Here is an 18,727-nt window from a genome sequence, read left to right on the forward strand (position 1 = left end):
AAAGTTATATCCTTTTTATGCTTAAATGAGTAAACATAAAATATTAAAAATGATTTTATTTTGTGACTTATAGATCGACTCTGAAACCTACCCTAAAAAATAGTCTCTAGATTTCTGAGGAATCGCAGCACTGGAATACAAGTACTGTTGTGACCACACTGAAAAGTTAACGCTATAGGCCAAATGGCCAAACTCCCCATCCTTGTGACGTGTGAAGGACAGCTAAGTGACAAGCCTACCACACAGCTTGGGGAATAACGACATCTCTTTAGAGACGGAGACGAAATTTTGTGAGGCTCAAATATATACAAAGTGGCTTTAAAACTGTTGTTTAAAATGTTGTACAAATGTTTTTATAGTTTTTAAAGCTGTACATTGAACCATCTGGGAAGCCATTTTTAAAGCTGGTGATCATAAAAGGGGAAAGAGAAACAAACTTGCAGTTGGCAGATTTCCCTTCAAACTCTGGCTATGCCATGACAGTTGTGCATGACTTCACAATTCACATATCTGGGATTTAGTTACTTTATCTTTAAAATGAAATAATCCCTGCTCTGCCTATTCTGCAAAATGCTGGTGGAAGTCGAATGATTTAATAAGGGAGCTTTCAAAATGCTGATGTCTAAAGCAAAAGTCATGACTGAGGCGAGGTGCATTTTTCTAAATTCATCTACTTTTGTTTCTTTGTATAAGTCACAGTTCTTTACACAGCTTGAAGATACCACATTGAAATCCCAATTGAAAAAATAAAAGATCCTCTAAGGAAAATGTGTATTCCCACAAACCCACAGAGTTTGGTATGTAATTGATCGTACACTGATTGAAAATCAGGTTTTTATTGTTTTTAATCTTTTTACTTTTTATTGGAGTTTAGCCAATTAACAATTGTGATAGTTTCAGCAAAGGGATTCAGCCATACATATACATGTTTCCATTCTCCGCCAACCCCAACTCCCCTCCATCCAGGCTGCCACATAACACTGGGCAGAGTTCCATATGCTATACCGTAAGTCCTTGTTGGTTATCCATTTTAAATAAAGCAGTGTGTACAAGTCCATCCCAAACTCCCTAACTATCCCTTCTCCTCATCCTTCTCCCTGGCAAACTTAAGTTCATTCTCTAAGTCTGTGAGTCTACTTTGTAAATAAATTCATTTGCATCTTTTTAGAAAATCACTTTGGAAAGAAAGAGGAGCCATTGTGATTTCTTATGTGGAAAAGAAACCTAATGAAAGTCGCATCTAAAAAACCTTTAGTGTGTTGCAGTCTATGGGATAGATCAGTACAGGAGAGCAGTGTTGGGAAGGCAACCCAGGCAGATGCAGAAACCCAAGCTTGAGGTAATGAGAGCCCCTAGTCTAAGATGGTAGCTGTGAGACCAGAGATGAACAAGGAGATATGATAAGAAAAGAACTGTCAGATAAAAAACACAGGATGCCCAGATAAATTTGAATTCTAGATAAACAACAAATAATTGTTTAGTATATCCTAAATATCGCATAGCATATAGTTACACTAAAACATTATTTGTGGTTTATCTGAAATTCCAGTTTAACTGAGCATCCTGTATTTTTATTTGCTACGTCTGGCAATCCTAGAGAGAAACTGGTGAATTTATTGCTACGCGCATCCGCGTGTTTCTGAGGCATATTCTGAAACAACAACAAAAACGTGGGCAACGTGACCACTATGAAATGAAGAGAGTCATATAGAGCTAGTTCCAGTTCTTCTATAGAGCCTAAAGAGATCAAGAAATATATCAAACCATTCATTACAGACCTATTTGTTTTCCAGACAGGAAAGTTACTAATATTGTGGCTATATTCTATTCTCAATATATGAGTTTCGTATCTATGTGAATGTGTGTGCACATGTGCGTATGTTTAAGGTATGGGTTAATTAGCAAAAAAGCCACAGGCTTACAATTACCCTGGAGAGATTGAATAAGAAACATGAACTGGAGAACCCACAGTCCATCCATCATTTCCTACACACACACACACACACACACACACACACCCATGTGCACATGAGACTGGGCCAGGGAGTTTTTCCCTATGCAGCCCAAGCCCCTGGTTTATCTTGATTGGACAGTGTGTGTGGTATGAATGGGAAGGGAAAGGTTTAGACAACAGGGTCCCTTTCAGTGAAAAGTAGGAACGGTTGAAAGATTCAAAGAAGGAAATCCATTTGAAGTGGTGTTACAAACCCAAAACCAGGAGCATTCAAGGTGACTTTCTCCATCTAAAAGCTTAAGACCTTTAAGGTTTCATCTCCTGGATAATGCAGGTGAAAATCCAAAATGGAGCTTCCAAATGTTAACCCTTCTCTCTCCTACTTTGTAACTTTGTCTTGAAATTATCTTTACTAGGCCCTAGTGTCTCACTTTGTGGAGGTTGAAAAGTCATGATAGCAAGGAGAAAGAGGTCTGGTTTCAATACACTTTTGCAGATATGGGGCACACTAGGATTCACAACTGATGATCAACAGCACCCAAGAACTGCCCCCTGTGAAACTGGAGACCACAGAAAACCCACAGCCCATACCTCTGGAGAGCGTTTTTGAGAAGACAGGTGGAGGAGAATAAGGCCAAACCTCATGATTGGTCCATGGTGGCCCCTGAGCAAAAGTAAGTCTTGCATATATGGGGGTAATAGAGACAGGACTTGGATACTGATTGAACTCTTATCAGTGATAGAGAACTTAGAAAAGGAGCCTAGATTCTCCTTTTGTGATTCCCCATGGTGTGATAAATGCTCAGTAAATGCTGTTGACTGATTCTTTTTGACCTGGGCCTGGGAGGAGGGGTTTGAGGTTTGAAGGGGAAAGACTGGAGATAGTTAAGGAAGAATTCATGTATATTCAACTCCTATAGAAAAAACAAAAAGCAGCCTTCCCAGGTTGCTCAGTGGTAAAGAATCTGCCTGCCAATGCAGGAGACGTGGGTTTGACCCTGGGTCAGAACAACCCCCTGGAGTAGGAAACGGCAACCCAATCCAGTATTCTTGCCTGGATATATTCTTGCCATGGACAGAGGAGCCTGGCGGGTCCACAGGGTTGCAAAGAGTGGGACATGACTGAACCCAGCACAGCAGCAGTGGGGGGTTGGGGGAGGAAACGCAAGGTTTGAAGGGGAAGTTAGGAGATGATTATGGAAGAATTATGTGTGTTCAACTCACGAAAAACAAACTGACCAAATGAAAACTATTAGCCACTTAATTTACACAGTTGTATAAAAAGAAAAATCAAGAACTTTAGTTCCTTCTAAAAACCGTTGTGTGTGTGTGTGTGTGTGTGTATTGCTGCCTCGTCTTCGTTGCGTTTGCAGTGTCTCTCATTGCAGCGGGCTCGGGGACTCTAGCTGAGCCCTGATGCTCTGGAGGCCAGGCTCGGTAGCTGTGGCGTGTAGGCTGAGTTGCTTTGTGGCCTGTGGGATCTTAGTTCCCTGATCAGAGATTGCACCCGTGTTCCCTGCATTGCAAGGCAAATTCTTAACCACCAGATAACCAGGGAAGTCCCATAACAACCATTTTATTCAGTTTCCACTGGTAACAATTATAACTGGGATTACAAGGAAAAATGGCTAGCATTAATGAAAACATTTATCACAACCATAGCTCTGAAAACTCAAGATGTTTAGTGGAAAGAACTCCTAAAGATACATCTGAGTGTTTAAAGTAAAAGCAAAACATGAGAACAAAATAAACATTTTCCAAAGGCATCAATGATGCTCAGTTAATTTCATGTCACTTAACATCAATAAGGAAAAATACATTGGAAAATCTACATATTATGTAAGCAATGATGTTATTAGTATAACCAAAAATGAAATAGCTCTTAACTATTTTCAACTTTGCCTCTAGAATTCCTTTTGTCTGATGGCAGAACATATCATTTCCTGTTCTTATACTCTGTGGGAAGTAGCACACCCATTTTAATGTCACCTTTTCCCTGTATCAACATTTATGGGAGGAATTATTTTTGTGCATTCAAGGTTGATATCTCAGATCCAGAAGTCATGTGAAAATGGATCTCAAACTTAAATATGAGAATACCTTGTTACTTGTTACTGTCCTGGGAGATCTCCTACATACAGTGCTTCAGGTCTGGTGAGGGATTCAGAAATCTGCATTTCTAACAAGCATTCCAAATTATGCTAAGACAGGTCTTCACAGATCATGCTGATTTAAGTAACCAGAGTAATTTTCATGTCTACTTTCCAACTGCAGAGGATAAGTTTTAAACTCTTATTTTCTATAATGCCCATAAGAGGTGGAAAAGATTACAGGAAAATACACGAGTATAACTAACACAGCTTTCATGACCTTTACAGGGAACTCAAATAACTGCAATTTTTGATTTATAATAAGTTTTGAAATGAGGCACTTCAAGATTCTGAGTTGCTTTGTGAGTCATCAGTGATTAATCTTTCCATAGTTTTAACCCTGTGAATGTTTTTTTTCTTTGAAAACTGGTTATTTTTGAATCAGGTTCTAGCTCCTCACTTCAGTTCAGTTCAGTTGCTCAGTCATGTTTGACTCTTTGCGACCCCATGAATCGCACGCAGCACACCAGGCCTCCCTGTCCATCACCAACTCCCGGAGTTTACTCAAATTCATGCCCATCAAGTCGGTGATGCCATCCAGCCATCTCATCCTCTGTCATCCCCTTCTCCTCCTCCCCCCAATCCTTCCCAGCATCAGGATCTTTTCCAATGAGTCAACTCTTTGCATGGGGTGGCCAAAGTATTGGAGTTTCAGCTTCAGCATCAGTCCTTCCAATGAACACCCAGGACTGATCTCCTTCAGGATAGACTGGTTGGATCTCCTTGCAGTCCAATGGACTAGTTGAGTGGAATATTAAATTTATCAAGGCATATCTTTAAAAATTACTCCAGGTAAATAGTAATTTTCTTACCAATTTCTCTAATATTAGAATATGATATACTTTGATGTACAGTTCACCCATGAATAACACAGGTTGTGGGTGGTGATCCTCTGTGCAGTCAAAAATACAAGTATAACTTACAATCAACCCTACCTATGTTTGATTCCTCAGTATCTGTGGTTCTACACCCACCAATTTAACCTGTCACGATTCGTGTAGTACTGTAGTTTTCACTATTGAAAAAAATCTGAGCATAAGTGGACCCATGCAGTTCAAATCCATATTAAAGTTCAACTGAACTTCATTTTTTTCTAAATATAATGAAAATAGCATACTTCCACATTTAAATTTCATAGGGTAATATTGATTCCACCTATCTTCATATGTAAGGTTCTGTTTTATAACCAAGTAATTTTTTTAAATTATTTACTTGTTTATCTTTGGGTGTGCTGGGGCTTTGTCACTGCTCCCAGACTCTCTCTAGCTGCAGTGTACAGGCTTCTCATTGTGGTGGCTTTTCTCGGTTCAGGGCACAGGTGCAGGGTGCGTGAACTTCAGTGGTTGCATGTGGTCTCAGTCGTTGTGGCCCACAGACGTGGCTGCTCCACAGCACGTGGAATCCCCTGGATCAGGGATAAGCCCTGGGTTCCCTGCATTGGCAGGCAGATCCCTACCCACTGTGCCCCCAGGGAAGTCCCTAAATAGTGTTTTCAGTATATTCAGCTGCCTTGGGGCAAAACCAAGGAAAGTGATTTTGATTTTTCCATGTTATTAAAGCATGGTGGGAGGCTTCCCAGCTGGCTCAGTGGTAAAGAATTCGCCTGCCAATGTAGGAGACACAGGTTTGATCCCTGGGCTGGGAGGATCCCTTGAAGGGGGAAATGGCAATCCACTCCAGTATTCTTGCCTGGAGAATCCGATGGAAAGAGGAACCTGGCAGGCTACAGTCCATGGGGTCACAAGCAGACATGACTTGGCAACTGAACAACAACCAGTGGTTAGAACTCCATGTATACACCGCTGAGGGCACAGGTTCAATCCCTGGTTGAGGAAATAAGGTCCCACAAGCCGGGCAGTGTAGCAAAAAAAGAGAGAAAACAACCCTTCCTCAAACATTCTTCTCTGCTTCATAGTACCTCCTGTGTTAATATCTGTGTTTGCCACTGTCTACAGATTGTCATTCACAAATGCAATGCAAGTGCAATTGACTATGAAGTGAACTTGCAAGTTTCATAAAATATGTAGCATTTCATGAAATTGATAAAGATGATGGAAAACTATTCAAGCCATGAGCAGAGCCATAGACTGTGTCAATCAGTCCAACTAGCTGCTAAAGTTGACAAGAACAAAAGGTCAAAGAGACAAGATTTGACTAGGAGATGCTCTTACAAAAATGGATGAAGTCTAGGATGTTTTGTAAGATGATTCAATTATGGAATAGCCAACATGAAGTGAAGATTATCATTCCGTGTATCAAATGATTTTGTAAAAAAAACATTTCTAAGAGTTAAAATATTTTACAAGTTAACTATGTTATAAGAAAGTAAGGTTTTTTTGTAGTCTTAGCAAAAAATTTCAAGTTAAAAGTTCTAGTGAAACTACTTATGAAAACTTGGTCCCCCTTAAATAGATTTAAGTGACCTTCTGGTATCAGTTATGCACTGATAAGTATCTGTTTCAAAGCATTAGTTGTCTGACTATATATCTGTGTAACAATGTTAACACAGATTTAATTTTAACATCTGATGCCAATCTCTTATTAATCATATTTTAATTCAATAATTTAATATCTTTGTTATTCCTTTCAGCTGATTTTCTATAAATTCATTTAAAATCCCAAGACATTAATTTGCTAGTAAAGTAATTGTGGTTTTGGACCATGAATTTTAAATCATTATAACTACGCTCAAACATATCTTTATTAATCAAAATGGGAAGCATTACAATCAACACATTTTTGCCAATGAGAAATAAGTTTGTTTATTTCTGTAGCATAAAAATCTGTGCTTCGGGATTCAACAAACCCTGGAAAGCATTTTCTGCCTCCTGCTGGTTGTGGATGGAGAAGGCAATGGCACCCCACTCCAGTACTCTTACCTGGAAAATCCCATGGACGGAGGAGCCTGGTGGGCTGCACTCCATGGGGTCGCTAAGAGTTGGACACGACTGAGCGACTTCACTTTTCACTTTTCACTTTCATGCATTGGAGAAGGAAATGGCAACCCACTCCAGTGTTCTTGCCTGGAGAATCCCAGGGATTCTCCACCAGCCTGGTGGGCTGCCGTCTAGGGGGTCGCACAGAGTCGGACATGACTGACGCGACTTAGCAACAGCAGCAGCAGCAGCTGGTTGTGGAAGCATCTTCCCTCCAAAAAGTTGTTGAGATGAAAGAAATGGTAGTCAGTTGGTGAGAGATCAGGTCTACGGTGAATGAGGCAGAACTTCGTAGCCCAATTAGTTCAACTTTTGAAGCATTGGTTGTGTGATGTGTGGTAGGGTGCTGTTGTGAAGAATTGGGTCCTTTTTGTTGACCAATGCTGGCAGCAGGTGTTGCAGTTTTGGTGTATCTCATTGATTTGCTGAGCATCCTTCTCAGAGGTAATGGTTTCTCCAGGATTCAGAAAGCTATAGTGGATCAGACAGTCTGCAGACCACTAAACAGTGACCATAACCTTTTATGGTGCAAGTTTGGCTTTGGGAAGTGCTTTGGAGCTTCTTGGTCCAATCACTGAGTGGTTTGGCACTGGTTGTATAAAATCCACTTTCTGTCGCATGTTACAATCCGATCAAGAAATGGTTCATTGTTGTTGCATAGAATAAGAGTAGAAAACACTTCAAAACAACAATTTTTAAAATTTTTGGTCAGCTCACACAGCACCCATTTACTGAGCTTTTTCACCTTTCCAATTTGCATCAAGTGCTGAATGACTGTAGAATAGTCGATGTTGAGTTCTTTGTTAACTTCTCTCTCTCTCAATTGGTCATTGTCAACCACCGATGGACAGCCACTGTACTCCTCATCTTCAAGGCTCTTGTCTCCTTTGCTAAACTTGAACCCACACTGCATTGTATGTTCGTTAGCAGTTCCTGGGCCAAATGCATTGTTTATGTTGTGAGTTGTCTCTGGTGCTTTATAACACATTTTGAACTAGAATAAGAAAATCGCTCAAATTTGCTTTTTGTCTTTTGCTTTTAGACATCATTTCCCTAGTTTAAAATAAATATAGAATAGACAGCACTAAGTCATTAGCAAAAAAAACATGAAGCAAGTAATGTGCAATAAAATGATGTATAAAAAAACCAAATTTATTTTAAGAATGTATCCCAATACATTCTTAAATGGCACTGTTGAACAGCAAAGTTCAACAAGGCAAAACCACAATTACTTTTGCACCAACCCAATAAATCTATGGAAACCTTTACTGGAATTGCATTAAACTTCTTCACTACTTTAGGAAGAATTAGGGAGCCTATTTGCTATATTCAGTCAAGGAAAGATGATTGTCTCCATTTATTTTCTTTGATCTGTTTTAGAAAAGTTTTCTTCACATGTCTCATACATTACTTGTTGAATTAAACTGTGGACAATTCTTAGAGATGGGACTACCAGACCACCTGACCTGTCTCTTGAGAAATTTGTATGCAGGTCAAGAAGCAACAGTTAGAACTGGACATGGAACAACAGACTAGTTCCAAATAGGGAAAAGAGTACGTCAAGGCTGTATATTGTCACCCTGATTATTTAACTTATATGCAGAGTACATAATGAAAAATGCTGAAATGGATGAAGCACAAGCTGGAATCAAGATTGCCAGGAGAAATATCAACAACCTCAGACATGCAGATGACACCACCCTTGTGGCAGAAAGCGAAAAACTAAAGAGCCTCTTAATGAAAGAGGAGAGTGAAATGTTGGCTTAAAACTCCACATTCAGAAAACTAACATCCTGGCATTGGTCCCATCACTTCATGGCAAATAGATGGGGAAACAATGGAAACAGTGACAGACTTTACTTTTTTGGGCTCCAAAATCACTGCAGATGGTGACTGCAGCCATGAAATTAAAAGACGCTTGTTCCTTGGAAGAAAAGTTCTGATCAACCTAGACAGCATATTAAAAAGTAGATATTGCTTTGAGAACAAAGATCTGTCTAGTCAAAGCTATGGTTTTTCCAGTAGTCACGTATGGATGTGAGAGCTGGACTATAAAGAAAGCTGAGTGCCAAAGAATTGATGCTTTTGAATGTGATGTTGGAGAAGACTCCTGAGATTCCCTTGGACAGCAAGGAGATCCAACCAGTCCATCTTAAAGGAAATCAGTCCTGAATATTCACTGGAAGGACTGATGCTGAAACTGAAACTCCAACACTTTGGCCACCTGATGTGAAGAACTGACTCATTTGAAAAGACCCTGATGCTGGTAAAGACTGAAGGTGGGAGAAGGGGACGACAGAGGATGAGATGGTTGGCTGGCATCACTGACTCAATGGACATGAGTTTGAGTAAACTCCAGAAGTTGGTGACGGACAGGGAGGCCTGGGTCGAAAAAGTCGGACACGACTGAGCGACTGAATTGAAGTGAACTAATGAACTAAGTCACCTGAAGTGGCATCTGTTGCACTTAAATGCTCATTAATGTAAATGACTGAACAAATCCATTTTAATGGATATTCAATCCACTAACAAAACTCAATATCCCACATAGGTAGTCATTTCAACATAGCCTGATGTCAACTCCCACACCAAAAGAGTACTTTATTTTGTAAATTTTGACCCATTGTCACTTCCATGTTATGGTCTTTTCAGCTGTCAAGTGTGCAAGGTGAAGAAAAAATTTAGTTGGATGGGGGTTGCACCTGGAAAATAAACTTCTTAAGCACATTTCTTAAACTCCACATACATTTCAAAACTGCTGGGTTCCAAGTCCATCTATGAGCTCCCAGGCTGCTGGTATCATGTGTGGCATACTAAAGCTACACTATCTCAATAGCTTATTGATTATGTATAAATCCAGTTAGTCAATGTGTCATCTTGTTAACAGACTGCACACTTTTAACTGAACATGGCAAAATATTCACTGTCTTGAACTTTACATCATTTGATGTCAAACAATGAGGCAAATCCCAAAAGTATATACAAAAAAATGGCCTTGCACTTACAAAAGGTTGTTTCCCATACTGATTAATCCAGGCAGCTAACTCATTGGTTTATGCAACTTTACTGAAGAAAAATAAATCAGTTATTAGCAGAGCTAGCTGGTCACTCATCCATTGACAACTTGCATCATTTATTCTCTGCTATATTAAACAGTATACTGGAAGACAGATTAACTAGCAACTCCAAGCCTCCTAACAATTTAAATGAAAATTACAAAATGTTTTGAGAACCTATTTTAGAATACAAAGGGTGTTTGACCTCCAATTTCCATTCTCTGTAGAACCAGAACCGGTCATTCCTTTATTGACATGCATAAAATACATCACATTTTCTGTTCTGCTGATACTATAAATTCAATACCAATTCTCTAGCCACATCAGTTATGAGCAGAAAGTATATCATGTAACCTCAAATCTCTAACAGTGGAAGGCTCAAACAAGAATGGATGCTGCTTCCTTTGATGTGACAACTCAGCATCCATCTCCCTCCGTCTCAGATGATTCTTCAGCACGTAAGAGCAGTCAGGAATGGTTTTAGTCTCATAACCAAGTTAGTGTGAAGACATTGGCCACATAATACACCTGCCCCATTTTAAAAAAATTCTGCATCTTGGGCAACTGTTCTCTTGTAACTACTTTACAGTCTCTAAAAGCAGGTATTGTCCAAACCTGGAAGAACTTAAGTTTTCTCAGATGAGCATGTGAATGAATGGAAGGGTGGTAAATAAAAAATAAAATTAAAAAAGAGGAGGTCTGATAGGGGAGCAGCCAGATAAGAAAATAAAAAATGGGACAGTAATTTAAAGTTTACTCCAGTTTTAATGCAGGTTAGTCTGACTTTAAGGTAGCATCACACAGCATACCTCTGAGTCCATTCCTGAGATATTCTGTTGTACTTATCTCGTCTGTTTTATAGATCCGTGCAATCTCTGGCACTAGGGAGTCATCTGGGTTTGGATCACACAGCAGTGAACAAATGGATAAAAGAACTTCAGAAATAGTTAAAGCAGGAGACCACTGTGATCTTAGAATATCGAGACAAATGCTGTCATTACTGTTAATGTTTGGATGATACATTCTTGTTGTAAATGCAACCTTAGGTGCTTTGAAGGGGCAGTCTGAAGGAAAATGGATACACCATCTAGATATGGGTTGTCATTAGGTCCCATAATTATGGCTTGCCTAAGAAACATATCATCCCCAACTGGACCTGCAGAACATTGGACTGGAGGGTCACTGGCCAAATTACTAAGTTCCTTATTAATCTGTTTCAGCACCATAGTCTGTGCTTTTCATCCGGCTCCTATCTCGGTGTGTGCTTGAAGGTCCGGCCAAAACTCTTGATTATCCCAGTGGCTGGGAAGGAATGTCTCTTCATCTCACACTGGCTCTGCTAGAAACAGGCGCAGAGGGGCCGGGAACTCCCTCACACTGAGGACTCAGCATCCTCCCTATGGGGCAGCTGGTGCCTCCCCGGCCCCACGGGGCTCTAAACACTCACTTTTACTGTCACCTAATTTTCAGCAAGAGTGGCAAGATAATTCAAGAGGAGCAAAGAATAGTCTTTTCAACAGATGGTGCCAGGACATCCAAAACAGATATTCACATATTTAACAATGAAGCTGGACCCCTACCCTCTCATTGTATATAAAACGTAGCTCAAAATGGATCAATGACCTAAACATGACAGCAAAAATAATAAAACTCTTAGAAGAAAACAAATGATCATGATCTAGCGTTACACAAAGTCTTAGGCAGCAAAACACAAGCAACAACAACAACAAAATAGTAAACTGGACTTCATCAAACATAAAGATCTAGGCTCAGGGGAACAGAATTCCAGACACAACAAGTATGAATGCCCGAAGGTAAGCTGTGTATCCGAGGAGTAGAAGGAAACCAGAATGAGTGGAGAAAGTTGAGGCATGATGGGAGAAATAGTTGAAGAGATGGGCATAGTCCAGTATATAGAGGGCCTTGAAGGCCATGATAAAATATATGGATTTTATTTGAAATGCAGTGGGAATCATTGCAAGATTTTGTTCTAGGGAATGTCATGTTCTGATACATGTTTCTGAAGACAACTTTGATTCCTGCATGCCACATTAACTGTCGCTGGGCAGGGAACAAGGAAACCAGCTTAGGAAGCTTTTATAGCATCCAGGCAAGACAGAAATGATGGCATCAAGAGAATGGATAGACTGGAGATTAGATAGATACGGAAGAGCTGAAAGGACTAACTAATTGAATATGGTAATTGAGGGGAAAAGAGGAAATAAAGGATAACTCCTAGGTCTTCAGTTTAAGATGTATGTAATTTATGGAGAAAGGAAAGACTAGAAGAGTAAGTTTGGAGGCAGTTAGGCATGGAAATCAGCGTTTTGTTTTGGTATGTAAAAGGTGAAAAACCTCTAGTCATCCAAATGAAAATATCAAGTATTGAGCTGAAAAAACAAGTCTAGACCTAGGGGAGGAGTCAAGGCTGGAGATAAAAATTTGCGTCATTTATTAGACCCAGGTAGGACTATCTTGGAGAAGGAAATGGCAACCCACTCCAATATTCCTGCCTGGAGAATCCCATGGACAGAGGAGCCTGGCAGGCTACAGTCCATGGGGTTGCAAGAGTTGGAAACATATTAGCAACTAAACCATAAAACAGGACTATCTAGAGCAAATACCTAGATAAAGAATAGCAGAGGAGCTTAGACTATGGCCCAGGGCACTGCAATATTAAGACTGAGTAAAGGGGATGGAGCTGGCAAAGGAGACTGAAAAAGAGTAACCAGTTAAGTAGGAGGAAAAAAAACAGTAACAGAATTGTGATGTGTGAAAGGATACTCAGAAATACTTAATTAGTTACTTTTATGCAGATTTAGTCACATGAGGTAGACAATCAAAAACTTATCAAAGCAAAAAAGGCAAAAAAATGTGCAAGAGGTGGGAAAAGGGAGGGAACAAATTGCAGAGAGTTTAGAAACAGTAAGTCTTATTTATACGGTTTTTTAAATAAACTTATTAGTTGGCAGCTAGCAAAAGGTTGGACTGAACAGACTGTCTTTGAGCAGGCTGACTTTATCATCAAAGAAAACTGTTTCAGTTTATGATTTGCCAGAGCCTTGAGCGCGTCGCTATAGAATACACCTGACAGGCTTTCCTTGTGTGATTTTTCAGTCTAGTCCCTTAGTTGTAAATCATTTCCTCATCAGTTGTAAATCATTTACTCATCAGGAGTACTCAAGTGTCACGGAAAAAAAGAGGGGAAAATGGAAGTCAAAAATCATAATCAGAAGGTGCAAACTAATCTCACAAAGGGTACCTTGACATCAATGGTTCTCAAACCTGAGAATGCCACCAGCCTCATCTGGAGGATTTATTAAAACAGAGGGAGTGAAAGTGACTCAGTGGTGTTCAACTCTTTGTGACCCAAATTCTCCAGGCCAGAATACTGAACTCGGTAGCCTTTCCCTTCTCCAGGGGATCTTCCTAGCCCAGGTATCAAACCCAGGTCTCCTTCAGTGCAGGCAGATTCTTTATCAGTTGAGCCACAAGGGAAGCCCTTAAAACAGAGTACCAGGCCCCAACTCAAAATTTCTGATTCAGTAAGTCTAGAGTGGGGCCCCAAATCCACTTGGACTAACATATTCCCATGTAATGTTTATACTGCTAATTGAAGAACCATATTTCTTGAGTCTCAATGACCTAGGAAACTTGAATGCATGCAGCTGGAAACATGTCCAAGAAGAAATGTTCATAACTACCTTGCTTATAATAATCAAAAAACTAAAAATAATCTAAATGTCCATAGTTGAATGGATAATTCATGGTATGCATTTCATAATAGAATATTATATAGCTATGACGATGAGTGATAGCTACATGCATCTATACAGATGAATCTCAAAAACAAAGCTGAGCAAAAAAAGTCACTAAAGTATACATATAATTTGATTCCATTCACAGAAAAGCCAAAAGCAGGAAATACTGTACTTATAGAGACACACAAACATGTGGTAAAATTATAATGAAAAATAAAAGATTTATTGATACAAAATTCAGATAGCTGTCATCTGGAAGTAAAGAAAGAGAAGCATTAAAGACACTGAGGCACTTCAAAGTTAATGTTCTATTTTTAAAATGATGTTGCACTTCAAAATGTAAGTAAAATAGACACTTCCTAAGTGAAAGTCAAAGTGTTAAGTCGCTTGGTCATGTCCGACTCTTAGCGACCCCATGGACTGTAGCCTGCCAGGCTCCTCTGTCCATGAGGATTTCCCAGGCAAGAATACTGGAGTGGGTAGCCATTTCCTTCTCCAGGGGACCTTCCCAACCCAGGAATCGAACCCACATCTCCTGCATGGAAGGCAGATTCTTTACCGTCTGAGCCACCAGGGAAGCCTTCATATATATACTCTAGTACGTGTGAATTACTTCGTAATAAAAACTTTTAAGTAAAATGGGAGGCAATGATCCGCTGTGTTAGATGGCGCTGAGATCAAGGAAGGTGAGGACGTAGAAATGACTCTAGAATTTGGCAAAAGGAAGTTTGTGGTGATCTCTAGACAGTGATTTCAGAGGGGTAATAAGGACAGAAGCCAAACTAGAACAGATTAATGAATACTAGAACACAAGACAGAAACTGCCAAAACCATAAGACAAGTGAAACCAAAAACTTCAGGAATGCACAGGATAGAAATTCGTTCCAACCCAAGGGCAATCAATAAATAACACTTCCTGGAAGAGGAGCAACATTTGGGTATATAGAAGGAAATGAAGCATGTTTCAGGCAAAAAGAAAAGCAACAGTGCCAGTAAAGTCAGAATCAAGCAAAAGTTAAGTGTGACGGGGAAGGGCAAGCAGCGCAGTTTAGCTAGAAACGTACGGCTGTCTAAACTGGCACTGGCAGCGTGGTCATCACCAGCCACACGTAGCTACTCAGCACTCAGAACGTGGCTGGGCCAACTGGAGAACTAAAGTCTTTCATTTGGATTAATGTGAATTTAACGACTGATACTTGATTTAGTTACAGGAACATTTTTAAGTCTATTTGGAAGAAACTGGGTATGTGAATAAACTTTTCAAACTGCAGATTTTATGAAACCTAAATATAGATCAAACATTTTCAGTGAAAATGTAGCATCTGAAAGATCGGCTACAAAATAAGGTGCCCATCTGTACAAGGTTTAGCACTGTAAGTTATGCAACACAGGGTCACCCGAGCTGTAAGTGTAATCTATGCTCTAGATGTCAAAGCATGTAGAAAATCATCAATAAAACCTTTTATTACATATTGAGATCATAATAGCCTGGACATATATGGTTAAATAAAATGTATTAAGATTAATCTCACCTGTTTTCTTACTTTCTACAATGTGGCCATCATAAATTTTAAAGTTATACATGGCTGACATTATATTAAGTATTGTACAGCACTGGTCTAGAGAAGGACAGGCCAACTTGAGCTTTAGCTATTACTCAGTAGTAAAGGAAGTTACTGAAATCTCAAAATATCCACATTAATTCTTTTTAAGTAAAAGGAAGGATTGTAGCACTTGGAACTATTAAAACTAAAACTGCCCTTTAAAGTTACATTTTTTAATTAACTCAATAAATCTAAGGAGTCACCAAGGGAAAAAAATGGTTTCCAGGTCTATAAAACTGGACTAGCTTACAAAGGCTTTATAAGGGTATAATATACAGCAACAAATGACCTCCTGGTCATGAGTGTGTGGCAAGCCATTTACAAACAATCCTATTTAAAAACCAACTTTTGTATTTATTCCTTCGTTCAATAGTCATAGGTTTACAGATATACTCAACATCTCATTTTCTACAATCAGGAAAATTTTCAATCAATCTTAGACAATCACAGACAATGCTAGGACCTTGTGGAAGTTAACAGTTCTGTTTTTTGGAGAGTCTCAAAAAAAGGGTGACAGATTGTCCCTATTACCTTTCCTCCTACAATGTCCTACACTAGAAAAAGAAAAGTCAGAAGGGCTATTTATTTAGCTTAACTCTTGCAATTCTGGGAAGTCTTATCTAGTATCCTGACTAGCATCTGGCTCCCCTCCCCCCACCCCCATCCATAATTAGGGAATGTCAACACCATCTAACCAGTTGCCTAAGCTAGAAATTTAAGTCATACCAAATTTCTCTTTCAACATCACCCCATTCAAATACCTTTTCAAATTCTACCCTCTACTTTGTTTCGGAATTTTAATATCTCATCCCAACCCCAATTGCCACAGAAGGGCCATATAGCTATATATGGCAGAATTAGGATTAAACTAAATTTCTGTCTTTATATGGACTCTCTCTCTCTGGGTCATCTAATTCACCTCTGTGGTTTTAACTACCAAATTGTATCTATCCCCAGCTCAGATTTTTCTCAGAATACCTCAGAATTGAAAATCTAATCACCCACTAGGGATATCCACCTGGATATTCCATAGGCATCCCAATCTCAACATATCCAAAAATTCAATTAATCATCTTTCCCATCCAATTTCTCACTTATCACCTATTCTCCAAATATTAGAATTCCTATATTAGGAAATTGGACATCAATTGCTCTCTCAATATCCAATTAATTAAGTCCTTCCCATTTTCTCTCTTGGGTATTTTTCAAATCCTCACCTGATCTCCCTTTCACAACCTTCATCCAAATTCGGAATAACCTACGTGTTCATGAACTGATCAGCACCTACCTTTCACGTCTCTATATATTGTCTTGTACTACTCAGTGATTCAGTCATGAGAAACTGTGTGCAGTTTATACATGCACTGGGTTGTTTCTGCTCAATCTGTCTTTTTCATGTGTTCTCTATGCCTTGTTCAGTCGCTCAGCTGTGTCCAACTCAGCCACCACACGGAATGCAGCACGCCAGGCTTCCCTGTCCTTCACCATCTCCTCGAGTCTGCTCAAATTCATGTACACTGAGTCAGTGTGGCCATCCAACCATTTCATCCTCTGTCATCCCCTTCTCCTCCTGCCTTTGATCTTTCCCAGCATCAGGGTCTTTTCCAATGAGGTGACTCTTTGCATCAGGTGGCCAAAGTATTGGAGCTTCAGCTTCAGCATCAGTCCTTCCAATGAATATTCAGGAATTACTTCTTTTAAGATTGACTGGTTTGTATAACTGAATCACTTTGCTGTACACCTGAAACACAATGAGGTAAATCATCTATAATTTTAAAAATTGAACAAATTTTGCCTCTTCCAGTTGCTGCTTTCTTATTTCTGGGCCAGCTATCTTTTTAGTAAAATTCCTGAGCCAAATAGATTTTGAATTTGTCTGTTGTATAATGATGTATAATAAAGCTGCTGCTGCTGCACTGCTGTTGAATATTCAGGGCTGATCTCCTTTAGGATGGACTGGTTGGATCTTCTCGCAGTCCAAGGGACTTTTAAGAGTCTTTTCCAACACCACAGTTGAAAAGCATCAGTTCTTTGCTGCTCAGTCTTCTTTATGGTCCAACTCTCACATCCATACATGACACTGGAAAAACCATAGCTTTCACTATATGGATCTTTCTATACCTAGATGGCCTTCTTTCCAACTTTAAGGAGCATGTGCAGGCAGGTCTCCAATGTCCACCCATGCAAGAAACAGTAAATCTAAAGTACTCAGGTTCTACTGGTTTTAAAGTCTAAGAATCAACAAAATGAGACTATCCTGCTGCCCCAAGCAGAGATTCTTTCTTAGGTACAGAAATCTACCATCAGGATGTATTTCTAGTCATAAAGTTTCTCCAGTGAGACTTAAAGGGAGGAGCTAGTTATGCTCACTAAGACCAGTAGAATGAGCATTATGGATAATTTCTTTAGACCACAACTAATGGTTTCTAATTTTCAATTAAATACCTGTTCATGAACATCCTTTCCAAGAGTGGCTGCCAAAATTCTGCTTGATTTAGCATACTTTGTTGAGTCATCTGAAGAAGTGACTTGATAAGTCTAGGGAAAAATGGTGAAGCCGCCACGTAGGTGACCTATAGTACTATGTAATGTCACCAGGAGCAAGGAATGAAAATTGTAAAGTCAATATGATTAAAGGAAATGTTCTGGGCATATGATACTTCAAGACATTGTTCACTTGGAAATTACAACTTGTCATCCAAACAGTGAATAGCACACAAAGAAAATATAACAAAGTTCAATAAGAGGCTTCAATATCCACAGGATATTCAAGAATATGCAGACCAACCAGCATGAAAATGGATTTTTAGTAATTCAGGTTCCACACATTAATTTTTATAAGCTCATCACAAGAATAGAAACTTCCCTGAGAGCTCAGGGGAAAAGAGACTTATCACTGTATCTATACTAATTCAAAACTGTCTAATGTTATTAATATTTCATCTGATCTGTATCTTCTCCATCTACTAAGATGCATAAGGTACCTCTCTATAATCCCAGAATTTATTCTGCTTTCTGCTCTCACTGTATTTTCAATACTACCTTTTAAGTAAGTTGTCTATGTTCTTCCTCTGGATTATGACCATCTTGAAGACTGTGTCATGTCTTTTTCATCTTTGCACTTCTAACAAGTAATAGCGCCTGACATTTGTTAGCAATCAATAAAACTCTACCAACTAAGTCAACTCTTCTTTTTACTTGATTAAACCACCTAAAAATCTAAACCAATGCTACTCAAAGCAGCAAGACCACAGACTGTTTATTTA

The 18,727-nt window shown here is 39.3% G+C and overlaps 1 pseudogene; it reads right to left on the reverse strand.

Annotated features, from left to right (window-relative positions):
• Window positions 1–10,018: 10,018 nt before the first annotated feature.
• Window positions 10,019–11,367, reverse strand: LOC136166155 (ubiquitin-conjugating enzyme E2 D3 pseudogene; annotated as a pseudogene).
• Between the last annotated feature and the right edge of the window lie 7,360 nt (window positions 11,368–18,727).

This window comes from Muntiacus reevesi, chromosome 4 (genome assembly GCF_963930625.1).
Source record: "Muntiacus reevesi chromosome 4, mMunRee1.1, whole genome shotgun sequence".
NCBI lineage: Eukaryota > Metazoa > Chordata > Mammalia > Artiodactyla > Cervidae > Muntiacus > Muntiacus reevesi.